Genomic DNA, 15,047 nt, shown 5'->3' with positions numbered 1-15,047 from the left:
CCTGAAGAAGAAGCCGCCGACACGGAGGCGTCCATGCGTTGCAAGTGACAACACCGGGGATGTGGAGTGCGCATAAATATGCGGCACACTAGAGTTTAGCACCCGAGGCGGAACCGAGCATGGGTGGGCGCAGCGGCTAGGGTGGGGGCTAGCGCTGACCAGGCATGGCGGTGTCTATGGGAAGGGCCAAGGCGACTGTCTCAATGGGGGCATCGTGAGCAGCGAGTGACGCGGGCGTGCGCCACACACGAACATGTAAGACACAAGACGAGGAAGAAGAGAGAGGATCTGGCGGCGCCGCCGACGTAACACGGTGGAGCACGAACCGAGCCATCCCTGCGCATGCATTGAGACGCGAAGGGGGGCGCTACCACTGGCTGGACGAGGAGGAAGCGAGGAGGAGCCAGGGGCGCCGCAACCGCCAGCTGGACAGGGAAGAATAACGTGGATCCAGAGCCAGTGTAGGCGTCAGTTTCTTCTCCCAAGGACTGCTACGACGACGGCAATTTCTCCGATACCGGCGATGAGGCATGCTACAGTGACACAAGACTCATGCGGAGGGTGGGGCAAGATCTCGAGGAGGAAGAGGGCGAGAGAGAGGTGTGGGGAGCGAGTTGAGAGAATGGAGGTGAGAGAGAGGCGTGGGGAGCGAGTGGAGAGAATGGAGCGGGCGCATGAGAGACAGATTGCTGTGTCACAGAGGAGAGAGGGGACCCACGTGCCAGCGTCCGTACGACCGAAGGTGGCAGAATGGCAGAACGACAGAACCGCGCTGTTGCAGACTACCCTTACCTTCTTAATAAGTAGTAGAGATATGCTAGCTGGAACCTGAACACCATGTTAGCATGACATCAGCCGTTAAAAAAATGTTGCCTGCCACACACACTTTCACTAGAACGCGGGGCCCACTCCTTGACCAGGAATGTCTCACGCACGTGCCTTCTTCTGCTTCTACCGATGACATGTGGGCCCGTTCAATTAGGGCTATCCTCCTCAACCGGTGAACACCTCAGATTCGCTTGGCTGTTTCTCCGTTACCCCAGATCCGAAGATCTATAACTAACTCCAGTATTGTAGCAGATTCACCAGATTGATCGGTTATCGATTCTTCCTCGATCATATATAGGATCGACCCCTCCATCTCTCACGAATTTATGTTACGCACATAGGAGCCAAACACCGTACAGGGAGCTGAGCAAGGAGCGTCGATCATGAAGAGAGAGAGAGAGAGCCGCTAGGCGGGTGGCTTATGTTCGCCGTCCTTCGGACCCAGCGCGAGTTCACGGTGCTTGCTGGAGGTCTACGTACACTGAGGCGGTCTTTTTAAGCGCTGAGTCTGCGTCGTCATCTAACCACCATCACGACTAGCATAGGTAGAAGATGGTCACACTTGGATCATGTATATTATATTTTTTAACCCATAATTCTTTATGTGACCCGATCTAACCAATTAGATCGCGTCATATCACCTACTTCTGTGCAGCCCTACTAATTTATTAAAAATGTGATATCTTCTATGTCAAATAATTTGTTTTAATCTGTTAAAGTTGTGTTAGGTGCATATTATTTTTTTGTGTAGATAGTAATAACATTGTTTTAATTAATCCACATGTTTTAATTAATTAATTAATTAGTAATTAATTAATGTTAATTAGTTATATAATCTAGTTAATCTAATTTATAGTTCTAACCTACACATTTTATAAATAATTGTTAATGATTATTACCAACTCAAATATTTTAATTTAATACCTGCTTAGTTTAAATGTAATATCTGTTAGATCTCATCTATTAGATTTATTGCACCTAAAATATCGTTTTATCCTTAAATTCTTCGTTTTAGCTCCGATTTTAATGGTTCTCGAACCTACGACCTCGTAGCAACGCGTAGAATATTCTTACGTAGTTTGTTCTTACGCCTTGGTGTAATGTTATCATATCCATTATTTGCTTGATTGTATGTATTGGTACGAGTAGAGGTGATGTGACGAGGAATCAGAAGCCCAACATTTGGGTCAGCATTTGGACAATAGGTTATCGCAAGTATAAGGCAAGTTATGCCCTTGATCAGTTTTCTTTACCTAATAACGTTTCTGTTTATCACTGTGACATGCTCAGGTTAATTTGATGGGACCTAATAGGTTTCCCTAGCATTGTTTATCACCTACCTTGCAAACAGAAGCACTATTGGGTAGTTTTACTATTGCTCTACCTGGTTTTGGGAAAATAATGTTATATTATGATCATGTTCCAGTTATACTATTGTTTTAATTATTGTTCATGACAAGATCATTATGTTAATTGAAACATGGAGCGACCACCCGGGAAAACAGTGCTACCACAAGGGTGGTATGGGACGCCCTTGGCTGACTAATTAGGAAAGCTAGTGGAAGACTACCTTACCCGAAAGGGGCAAGAACGGTAGGGAAGCTGCGTATAGGAAGGTTCTCGGGTCGATCATGCTGCGATGGCTTTTCGGGCGAGGGATTCCTATATTGCCCTTCTCAAAAACCATAGCGGGTTTTCGGATGCTAGTGGAACTTTGTAAAGGCCTCGTAATAGTACCCTGCCTCATCTCCTCAGTAGAGATGGATGGGAAGTCGTGATCCCTTGGCAATTGGGTAACATGATTTATGGGTAAAGATACACAACCTCTAGAGAGTGTAAAACTAGTATATCAGCCGTGCTCATGGTCATGAGTAGCTCGGACCCTCACATGAGTAATTTATGGAACTAAACTTAATTTGTCATTTGCATTGCATCGTGGGTGTTGTTATTAATTTTGATCTCTTACTTATTTGGGTTGGTTTGTACTTATACTTAGTAACTGCTAATAAAACTTTGACCAACTTTAAAAGCAATACTCATCTTTAACCCTCTCCTTTGGTAAGCCTTACACTCCACATGAGCTCCCACAATTGGTGAGTTCATGCGCATTATTCCCCACAACTTGTTGAGCGATGAACGTATGTGAGCTCACCCTTGCTGTACTCATATCCCCTAGGTCAAGGACAGGTACCACAGGATGAGGCGCATGAAGCATGCTGTGATGAGTTCGTGAGTGGTCTAGGCCGTCGTCTCCCAGTAAACTATGACTGCTGGATCGTTGTATTTGTATGATGTAATTGTTTATTTATTTTGTACAGAACTCTATTATATATTAATGACGTGACATTCGTTTCTGTACCATGAGTCATCATATATGTGAGACTTGATCCTAGCACACTTGGTGATTATTTTGCGCCCGGGTTTTGGACCCCTAAAACCCGGGTGTGACGGACTCTGGCTCCTCTAAAAATGACTCCGGCTCTGGCTTCTCTTCAAGAACAACTCCTTTATAAGAGCTAGTGTTTTTAACAAATCGTTTGGCAACACGGCTTCTCTTAACGCGAGAGAAGGGGAGTAAGAGGGGTAGCCGCTAGGAGCCAATTGTTTTGGGCTCCGGCTCCTCTTTATAAAAATGGCTCCGGCTTCTTGGTGCTCTTTGTTCGGAGCTCTTTTTTTGAGACCGTTTGGGAGGGCACCTCCAAGAGCTAGAGCCGGTTTGGGGGCCCTCCCAACCAGGCCCAGAGTCGTTCCTCCACAGGAGCCCGTGTTTTTGCATATCGTTTGACAAAATGGCTCTTCGTGTATTATTTGAGGCCTCGTTTGGCATGTCTCCGGCTCCTCTAAAAATGATTCCGGCTCTGGCTTCTCCTCAAGAACAACTTCTCTATAGGAGCCAATGTTTTTTTAACAAATCGTTTGACAATACAACTTCTTTTGATACGAGAGAAGGAGAGTGAGAGGAGGAGCTGCTAGGAGTCATTTTGGGCACCGACTACTCTCTATAAATATGGTTCCAGCTCCTCGGTGCTCTTTTGTCACACCCGGTTTTAGAAGGCAAACCGAATGCGAACCATGTACGTGCCAGGATCAGTTATTCACGTACACAGCAGTTACATAATATGGACATCATCACACAGTGCTCAAAATAGTATTAAAAGGGAAATAATAGTCGATTACATCATACGTCTGAGACGTCCATATAGTCCTTACAATAAATCAAAGTGCGGAAAAGAAACGTAGATAACCGCGGCCTTCACAGGCAGCCGACTGGGGGTTGCCGCTAACCCACACCTAGAACTCGTCGTAGTCTTGGAACTCCTGGAAGTCTCCTTCCACAGCTTCATCTTCGCCTGAGCAGTGGTTGCAATGCTGACAACCTGGGGATGGGGGGGTTTGGTGTGTAGAGCAAGGGTGAGTACACATCAACATACTCAGCAAGTATCCTGTTTGGCTGTAGTGGACTAGCTGTATGTGGGGATAAGTCAAGCAGTTGCTTTTAGTTGGTCAGATTATTACTTACTAGTAGAAAGCCAAGTTTTAGCATTAACCCAAGTTATTAACCCGATGTACCCTTTCCAAACGGAAAGAATACCACTTACCAGCACCATAGTCATAACCAGAATCATCGATCTCATAACCACCTGTACCAAAGTATCTCTGATCAAGTACCACTAATCACTGGAGCTCCCTTGGCCGCTCATAACCGCGAGCACGGCTGATATATCAGTTTTCAAACACTCTGCAGAGGTTGTGCACTTTACCCACAAGCCGTGATTCCCATTCTGCCCGGAGATCATGACTCTCCATTGATCACTACCAAGGTGACCCAGCAGGGCATCACTACGTAGCCTTTACAAAGATTCCCCGGGGCTGTAGCCACCCGTTAGGTTTCCTAAATGCACCGCACTCCTCCCCAAGGGGCGAACCCAAACTTGGCAGAGCGAGCCGCATACACCGAGCCCCATTGACGGCACGACGGCTAAGTGAACTACACCCCGGATCCTCTAATTATTCAGCTAAGGGCATCCCATTCCACCCTCATGGTTGCACTGTTTTCCCGGGCGGTCATCCATAGAACAGGTCCTTACGGAGAGGCACTCGAGAAACCGCTCGAGCCCCCTTGATGACCACAAGTATAACATCATAATAAGAGAAGGGAAAACAACGTATCATAGATAATCTCATCATGTTCATTGATTAGAGTTAAGCAATAGCATAAAGCTAAACAGTAATAATCCAACCCAGATAGGTAAACAAGGACATGGATAACAAAAGCTAGTCAATCCTTAGGCATAAATGTGTAAAGCGGGAGGTGAATTAAGTAATGAATAGGACATAGATAGGTCAAGGGACACTTGCCTCCACCAACCGACTGCTGCTCAGGGGCTTCTCCTGCGAGTTCCTCGGGCTCTTCAACCGGATCGTTCTCTAAGCGGGTGCAAACATACATACATCCATCCATTGAAATTAGGAAACCAACAGTACACCATACAAGAGAACAAGTAAAGCAAATATGCATAGAATACCACATACGATAATGAATTTACCTTGGTTAGAAAGAAACGAGGGAAAGTCTCGCAAGGGTTGAGGCTTATGCTCGAGGGACACTACGGGTAAACGAAAGACTAGACGTCACGTGCTCTAGTTTTAATTAGTTCTAACAAAAGAATTAGCTACATGCACTAATGTAATCGTGACCACTTTTAGTAGATTAACATTGAATGAGATAGATGATTAGTTATACAAATTAACTAACGTAACCAATTTCCAAATTGAGACTCCTATCTTATTAATATAAACAACGCGGTCACATGCATAGAATGCACGGGGGGGGGGGGGGGGGGGGTAGACGGGGCGCCTGGGGGTAGATGGGGCACGACGGGTCGCGCCAAGGCACACGCACTAATCGAGCACGCGCGCGAGGCCGCACGCACATGCCACGGACTAGCCGTGCACACGTCGGGGCCGAGCGCTAGCCGAGCTCAAAGCCGCGCGCCATAGGCACGCTGGGCCAAGCTCGAGGCCACGCAGGGGCCGACACGACGCGAGCAAGGCACGACGGGGCGAGCAGGCAAGCACGCCGGGGTAGGCGAGCACGAGCGAGCGAGGTCGCGGCCGGGCGAGGCCGGGCGCGGGCGGTCGAACCGGGGCACGGGGCGGGGCGGGACGGCTCGCCGGAGGGCGGCCGGGGGCAGGGCCGAGCGCGCGAGGCAGCCGAGCCGGGGCCGGGCGCGACGAGGGCCGGCCGAGCCGGGCGGCCGAGCCGAGCGACGGGGGCGGGGCGGCGCGGGCTCGCCGGACGAGGGCGGGGCTGGGCGAGCCGGGCGGGCGCGGGGAGGGCCGCCGGGGCGCGGCGCGGGACGGGCGGCTCGCCGGGGAGAGGACGGGGGCGGGGCTCGCCGGAGCGAGGCCGGGCGAGGGCGGGGAAGGGGCGGGGCGGGCTCGCCGGAGCGAGGCCGGGCGAGGGCAGGGAAGGGGCGGGGCGGGCTCGCCGGAGCGAGGCCGGGCGAGGGCGGGGAAGGGGCGGGGCGGGCTCGCCGGAGCGAGGCCGGGCGAGGGCGGCCGGACGCGGGACGGAGGCGGGGCTCGTCGGGCGCGGCCGGGGGCGGCGAGGCGGGGGGCGGGCTCGCCGGGGGCGAGCCGGGTGGCCGAGCTCGCCGGAGCCGGGCGCGGTCGGGGGCGGGGCGGGCTCGCCGCGGCGAGGGGCGGGCGCGGGCCCGGGGCGGCGCGGGGAGCCAGGCCGAGCGGGCGCTGGGCGGCCGGGGAAGGGGGAGGGAGGGGAGGGGAGGGGACCTCACCGTGGGCCGGAACGGCGGCGGCGGCGCGCAGGGGCGGGCAGCGGCGGCGCTAGGGCAAGGGGCGGCGCGGTTAGGGTTTGGGGAGAGAGAGAGAGCAAGAGAATGACGGGCGGGGCCCGTGGGAGGGATTTTTGGAAAAAGAAAAAGAAAAGGAGGGGGAGGGAGGGGCGGCTGGGCCGGCCATGGGCCCAAAGCGGGGGCGCGGCGGGGGGGCAAGGTGGGCCGCGGCCAAGCCGGCCCACGACGCGAGGGGGGGAGGGGGCGAGCCGGCTGGGCCGACCGGCCAGCCGGGCCGCGCGCGCCAAGGGGGGGGCTGGGCCAAAAAGGAGAAGAGGGAGGGGGAAAGAAAAGAAAAAGGTTTTTCCTTTTTCCTCAAATCTATTTTCCTAGATGAAGGCTTTCACATTTTTTAAACACCCAAAAAGTATGCATGGTTCGGCATGATGCTTCACACAAAATAAAGTAATTTAGGGTTTTTTCTTTACACGGGAAATCCAAGCCAAACCCCGCTATAACTTTGGAAAAGATCAAGGTTTAGCGAGGGAGCGAGAAAAGAAAAGGGGTAACGCCTGAATTTGGTGAGAGACAAGAAGAAAAAATTCTACCCCCAAATTCAGGGCGTTACAAACTTATCCCCCTTAAAAGAATCTCGCCCTCGAGATTCAGGGTTGGCTAGCAAAGAGCTCAGGGTATTTAGCCACCAGATCATCTTCACGCTCCCAGGTTGCTTCTTCCTCAGAGTGGTGATTCCATTTGACCTTGCACATTCTGATGGTCTTCCTTCGGGTGACTCTGTCTGCAATCTCAAGGATTTCCACTGGCTTCTCAACGTAGGTCAAGTCCTCCTGGACTTCAAGACCTTCCACTGGCAACTGCTCTTCTGGCACACGCAAGCACTTCTTCAACTGAGACACATGAAAAACATCATGCACTGCGGACAGATTCTTTGGCAGACTGAGCTGATAGGCCACTTCTCTACGTCTTGCAAGAATCTGATACGGACCAATGTAGCGGGGTGCTAGCTTGCCTTTCACTCCGAACCTTCTGACTCCTCTGATCGGTGACACTTTCAGATAGACAAAGTCTCCGACCTCGAAACTCAGCTCTCTTCTTCTTGTGTCTGCATAGCTTCGCTGTCTTGATTGCGCTATCTTCATATTCTCTCGGACCATCTTGATGTTCTCTTCGGCTTCAAGCAAAATGTCTGGCCCAAACACCTGCTTTTCTCCAGGCTGATCCCATTGCAACGGAGTTCTGCAACTCCTTCCATAGAGCGCCTGAAATGGTGACATCTTCAAACTGGCCTGGTAACTGTTGTTATAGGAAAACTCCGCATAAGGCAATCGCTTGTCCCATCCGGACTGATCTTGCAACACACAGGCTCTCAACATGTCTTCAAGAATTTGGTTGGTTCTTTCGGTCTGGCCATCTGTCTGCGGATGATAAGCTGAACTGAAATTCAGATGCGTGCCCAAGGCTTCATGCAACAGCTGCCAGAAATGAGAGGTGAACTGCGTTCCTCTGTCTGACACTATCTTCTTTGGCACACCATGAAGACAAACGATCCGAGACATATACAATTCTGCCAATACTGCACTGCTGTAGTTGGTCTTGACAGGTATGAAGTGGGCTGACTTGGTCAAGCGGTCCACTACTACCCAGATGGAATCGTAGCCGGCTCGAGTGCGAGGCAATCTGACTATGAAATCCATACCAATTTCGTCCCATTTCCACTGAGGGATCTGCAACGGTTGCAACAATCCAGCATGTCTCTGGTGCTCTGCCTTAATTCTTCGGCAACTATCGCACATAGCCACATGCTCTGCGATTTCCCTCTTCATTCCGTACCACCAGAATTTCTTCTTCAGATCCTGATACATCTTCTCACTGCCAGGGTGAATCGAATAGGCTGTCTCATGAGCTTCTTTAAGGATCAATTCCCGAATAGACTGGACATTGGGAACACACAAGCGGTCTTTGAACCATATCACGCTTTCTGCATCTTCTCGAAAATCCTTGCCTCTGCCATCTAGAATCAGTCGCCGAATCTCACTGATCTTCTCATCATTCTTCTGCGCTTCTTTGATTTCGCGCTCCAAGGTAGGTTCCAACTCAACTGTGACTCCTCGCGAATTGTTCAGAAATCCGAGACTCAACTTGTCGAACTCTTTGGCCAACTCATAAGGCATCGGACGAGCAACCATCAGATTGACTTGACTCTTTCTGCTCAAAGCATCTGCCACTACGTTTGCTTTGCCTGGATGGTAATGGATCTCCAACTCATAGTCTTTGATCAACTCTAACCATCTTCGTTGCCTCATGTTCAACTCTGACTGAGTGAATATGTACTTCAGACTCTTGTGATCTGTGTACACATCGCATTTCTGTCCATACAGATAGTGCCTCCATGTCTTCAGTGCATGAACCACTGCTGCCAACTCTAGATCATGGATTGGGTAATTCTTCTCATGAACCTTCAACTGTCGAGACGAGTAAGCCACAACTCTTCCCTCTTGCATCAATACGCATCCCAAACCTGTGTATCAAGCATCACAATACACCGAGAAGGGCTTGTGCACATCAGGCAAGACTAGGACAGGCGCTGTAGTCAACTTCTCTTTCAGCGCTTCAAAGGCCTCTTGGCATTTCTGAGTCCACTTGAACTCAACTTTGTTGCCTAGCAACGCTGTCATTGGTTTCGCAATCTTCGAAAACCCTTCAATGAATCGCCAATAATATCCGGCCATTCCGATGAAACTCTTGATTCCTCTAGCATCTGTTGGCGCTTTCCAGTTCAAAATGTCTGCCACTTTCTTCGGATCCACAGCCAATCCTTCCTTGTTGATTATGTGACCCAAGAACAGGACTTCACTGATCCAGAACTCACACTTGCTCAACTTTGCATACAACTGGTGCTCTCGCAATCTCTGCAATATCATCCTCAAATGATCTGCGTGCTCTTCTTCGCTTTGAGAATAAACCAGAATGTCATCAATGAATACCACCACAAACTTATCGAGATAATCCATGAATACACTGTTCATCAAGTTCATGAAGAATGCTGGCGCATTGGTCAAACCAAAAGACATCACTGTGAACTCATACAAACCATACTTGGAAATGAATGCCGTCTTCGGAATGTCCGAAGGTCGGATCCTGAGCTGGTGATAACCTGACCTCAGATCAATCTTGGAGAACACACTGGCTCCTCTCAACTGGTCGAACAGATCTTCGATTCTGGGCAAGGGATACTTGTTCTTGATCGTGACCTCATTCAAAGCTCGGTAATCAATACACATCCTCTTGGTGCCATCTTTCTTTTCCACAAACAAGACAGGGGCGGCCCAAGGCGAGGTGCTTGGCCGGATGTAACCTTTCTCTGACAGCTCATCAATCTGCTCCTTAAGTTCAACCAACTCTGGTCCGGATATTCTGTAAGCTCTCTTGAAGATAGGGGCGGTTCCAGGAAGAAGCTCTATAGCAAACTCAACTTTCCGCTCTGGTGGTATACCCGGTAAGTCCTTTGGAAACACATCTGGGAATTCGGACACAACCTTGATCCTCTCAATTGGGTCTGCTTCACTGCTATCAACAGCTAGCTGATAACAACTTCCTTTCTTTGGCTCAGGCGGGACTAACTCAGTCACCACTTCCTCTCCAAGTGGGGACACCAACTTGATTGTCCTTTTATCACAACTGATAACTGCCTGATACTTATCTAGCCAATTCATCCCTAGGATGACATCTATTCCCTGAGTACCCATTACTATAAGGTTGGCGGGAAACGCTATCCCCCTTATTTCCACACTTATATTCAAACAAATGCTATCGGCTCGAATTCTACCACCGGCTGAGTCAATTTGAATGGGGGTTGACATGGTAGTAATTGGAAGATTATGTGCTTCTACCCATGATGCAGTAATGAAAGAATGCGTTGCTCCAGTATCAAATAACACTTCTGCAATATGGGAGTCGACTGGGAACATACCTACTATCATGCCGGGGTCTCCTGAACTGCTTCAGCCTCCAAGTGGTTCAGCCTTCCATGATTATAGCGCGGCTGAGGGCGATTGCCTGCTCCAGGCTGAGGCACATTCTGCTTTGCTGGGGCATTGGGGCCTGACTGCTGCTGGGCTGCCTTCTTCGGACATTGCATCACCCAGTGGCCTTGCTCTCCACAATGGAAACATGCTCTGTTTCCAACCTGAGCTGGTGCTGCCTGACTGTTCTGCTGATTTGCTGGGGCAGGAAGACGAGGTGCCTGCTGATTCTGCCTCTGAAACTGACCTCCTGACTGATTGCTCTGACGGTTCTGGTACTGATGCTGAGGATACTGCCTTTGGAACTGCTGATGCTACTGAGGTGGACGCTGGTTCTGCCTGAACTGCTGAGGTTGATTGCCTGAGAAACGAGGACGATTGCTGCTTCCAGGCTGGGGTCCACTGATCTTGCGCTTACGATCTTCCATCTCCTTACGCTTTCTCTCCGTCATGATTGCTCTGTCAATCAGGTGCTGGAATGTAGGGAAGGTGTGATTCATCAGTTGGTACTGCAGAGGGTCAACCAAGCCTCTCAGGAAACGGTACTGTCGCTTGGCGTCGGTGTTGACATCTTCAGGAGCATAGCGAGACAATTGCAGAAACTTGTCCCGGTACTCACTGACAGACAATGGCCCTTGCTTGAGGGCCAGGAACTCCTCCTTCTTCACTGTCATCAGACCTGCAGGCACATGGTACTGACGAAAGCTACCTCTGAACTCTTCCCAAGTGATGGCGTCAGGGTGGGCATGGGTGGCGAGGTAAGACTCCCACCATGACTGGGCTGCTCCTCTCAACAGACGGGGACCATACAGAACTTTCTCCCTGTCATCGCACTGAGCGGTATGCAACTCCCGCTCCACAGTGCGCATCCAATCTTCAGCATCCATAGGGTCAGAAGAATGAGCGAACGTTGGTGGATGACCTCTCATGAATTCAGCACGCTTGTCTCTAGGCATCTGAGGCATCTGAGGCTGAGGTGGGGCCTGCTGCTGCTGCTGCTGCTGAATGGCGGCCAAAGTCTGACCGATGGCTTGAACTGCCTGAGTCTGCATCAGAAACATCTGCTCGATGGACATCGGGGGCGGGGGCGGCAGGTGCTGCTGCTGGGGCACCTCTTCCTGTTGAGCGGCTCGCTCCTGCTGAGCACGCCTTCCTCCTCTACGCCTGTTCTTTGACATCTGCAGAATGCAACCACACATCAGAACTGATCTGGCAAATCTTGCAGCATAAGAAAAGAGAATAGAATTCTTCAACAGCACTGAACAGATGAGCATCTTCACTGATCTCCAACACAGACCACACAGCTTCTCAGATAGAAAGGAAAGTGGAATAAAAGGGGTTTCCCAACTATATAACTAACTCCATTAACATAATAGATAAACCAAAATGCAGGGGATACCCACACTCTGGTGACAGTCATTACAAAGATCCAAACCAAACATAGTTCATCATGACAAACATAAATGCACAGGATATAGCAAACTACCCTGTCTAACTAAGACTAACTAAGACCGAAACCAACGCTAAGACTGAAGCTTCTACGTATATATTTCGTATTAATTACAAGATCCAACTCTAACGAGCTATGGTTCTAGAGTTATCTTGGTCTTGCAGTCGGGATTGCCATAAGACTGGTGTCCACGCTGAGGTGAGCGGTACGGGTGCTGAGTCCCGACGGGAGCGGGGGAACCACCATCCAGGTGACGACGTTCCGCACGCTCAGCCCGCAGCAGGGTGATCTCAGCACAAGCCCTACTCAGCTCGTCTAATGCATGGTCCAGCTCCGTGTTTAGCACGGCGGCTAGGTTGACTGTGCTGCTCAACCTAGGATTGCCCTCACCGACGGGTGAGACAATCACGCCTCCTGTGCTGCCAGATGGACGGCGGGGGTAATACTTCAGGTCAAGACCATCAGCTGCCCCACCGAAAACCGAGCAGTAGTGCGAAAGCGCACGCCGTGCAGCATCTTGCATGGCTGCTTCAGCTGAGTCCCGCTCAGAGATAGAATAGTGCTCTGAGCAGGCCTCCGCACCCTGGAGACTGTTCTCCGGGCAGCGCACCAAGCAGGTTGCCTCCCAGCGGTCCGGGTAGACCCCGCGACTGTGCTGGTAGACCACACAGCGATACTCGACAGACCAAGTATGCCGGTTAAATGCCCGACGTAGCAGGGTGTCGAGCGCATCGTGGAAGTGACACCCGCGAGCAGCGTCGCGAGTGATGGGTCGAGCAACCCATCCTTCCGGCTCATGGTTAGCAGAGAAGTCGGTGTCGTGGCTCGAGCTGTCGTCGCCACCTCCGTCGTCTGGGTCTCCTCCAGCAGCTACTCCAGAAGCTGGGGCGCCCAGTGGTGATGCAGGGGGCGCCTCCAGAGGAAGCACAGGGGAGCAGCTCCTCACAGACTCTATCTCCTTGTGGAGCGAGAAAGAGGAGCCCTGCTGCTCCTGTCGTCGACGCTCCTGCTCCTCACGCAGGCGGTGGTGCAGTCTCTCCAAGTGGCTGGACTGTCCGGCCACGGGACGGCGAAGCGGACGCTCAGCAAGGCGGGAGGGTAAGAAGGGGATGACTGACTTTCGTGCAGTGTGTCTAAGTCGAGCCATCTACAAAAGACATCGCAAGCAAAAGGGTGAGAACAGAATTAATATGACCAGCAAATAATGAATCATAAGTAAATGAAGGATTAGAATAAAACATGATTTTCAGCAAGGTATAATATATAGTAGAACATAGGTTTGGTCGGTATGACCAACTTTTGAAGGGATATCAAAGTCAAGGCAGAGACAGAGGTCTATAGTCCTTAGAACGACCATTCTATTCTAGGTTAGCGGTCCTACAGTCAGCACGGCTTTGATACCACTTATGTCACACCCGGTTTTAGAAGGCAAACCGAATGCGAACCATGTACGTGCTAGGATCAGTTATTCACGTACACAGCAGTTACATAATATGGACATCATCACACAGTGCTCAAAATAGTATTAAAAGGGAAATAATAGTCGATTACATCATACGTCTGAGACGTCCATATAGTCCTTACAATAAATCAAAGTGCGGAAAAGAAACGTAGATAACCGCGGCCTTCACAGGCAGCCGACTGGGGGTTGCCGCTAACCCACACCTAGAACTCGTCGTAGTCTTGGAACTCCTGGAAGTCTCCTTCCACAGCTTCATCTTCGCCTGAGCAGTGGTTGCAATGCTGACAACCTGGGGATGGGGGGGTTTGGTGTGTAGAGCAAGGGTGAGTACACATCAACATACTCAGCAAGTATCCTGTTTGGCTGTAGTGGACTAGCTGTATGTGGGGATAAGTCAAGCAGTTGCTTTTAGTTGGTCAGATTATTACTTACTAGTAGAAAGCCAAGTTTTAGCATTAACCCAAGTTATTAACCCGATGTACCCTTTCCAAACGGAAAGAATACCACTTACCAGCACCATAGTCATAACCAGAATCATCGATCTCATAACCACCTGTACCAAAGTATCTCTGATCAAGTACCACTAATCACTGGAGCTCCCTTGGCCGCTCATAACCGCGAGCACGGCTGATATATCAGTTTTCAAACACTCTGCAGAGGTTGTGCACTTTACCCACAAGCCGTGATTCCCATTCTGCCCGGAGATCATGACTCTCCATTGATCACTACCAAGGTGACCCAGCAGGGCATCACTACGTAGCCTTTACAAAGATTCCCCGGGGCTGTAGCCACCCGTTAGGTTTCCTAAATGCACCGCACTCCTCCCCAAGGGGCGAACCCAAACTTGGCAGAGCAAGCCGCATACACCGAGCCCCATTGACGGCACGACGGCTAAGTGAACTACACCCTGGATCCTCTAATTATTCAGCTAAGGGCATCCCATTCCACCCTCATGGTTGCACTGTTTTCCCGGGCGGTCATCCATAGAACAGGTCCTTACGGAGAGGCACTCGAGAAACCGCTCGAGCCCCCTTGATGACCACAAGTATAACATCATAATAAGAGAAGGGAAAACAGCGTATCATAGATAATCTCATCATGTTCATTGATTAGAGTTAAGCAATAGCATAAAGCTAAACAGTAATAATCCAACCCAGATAGGTAAACAAGGACATGGATAACAAAAGCTAGTCAATCCTTAGGCATAAATGTGTAAAGCGGGAGGTGAATTAAATAATGAATAGGACATATATAGGTCAAGGGACACTTGCCTCCACCAACTGACTGCTGCTCAGGGGCTTCTTCTGCGAGTTCCTCGGGCTCTTCAACCGGATCGTTCTCTAAGCGGGTGCAAACATACATACATCCATCCATTGAAATTAGGAAACCAACAGTACACCATACAAGAGAACAAGTAAAGCAAATATGCATAGAATACCACATACGATAATGAATTTACCTTGGTTAGA

The sequence above is a fragment of the Zea mays genome, chromosome 7 (genome assembly GCF_902167145.1).
Source record: "Zea mays cultivar B73 chromosome 7, Zm-B73-REFERENCE-NAM-5.0, whole genome shotgun sequence".
In the NCBI taxonomy this organism is placed as follows: Eukaryota; Viridiplantae; Streptophyta; class Magnoliopsida; order Poales; family Poaceae; genus Zea; species Zea mays.
The sequence above is the reverse complement of the archived record's forward strand: the minus strand, read 5'-3'. Positions refer to the sequence as shown.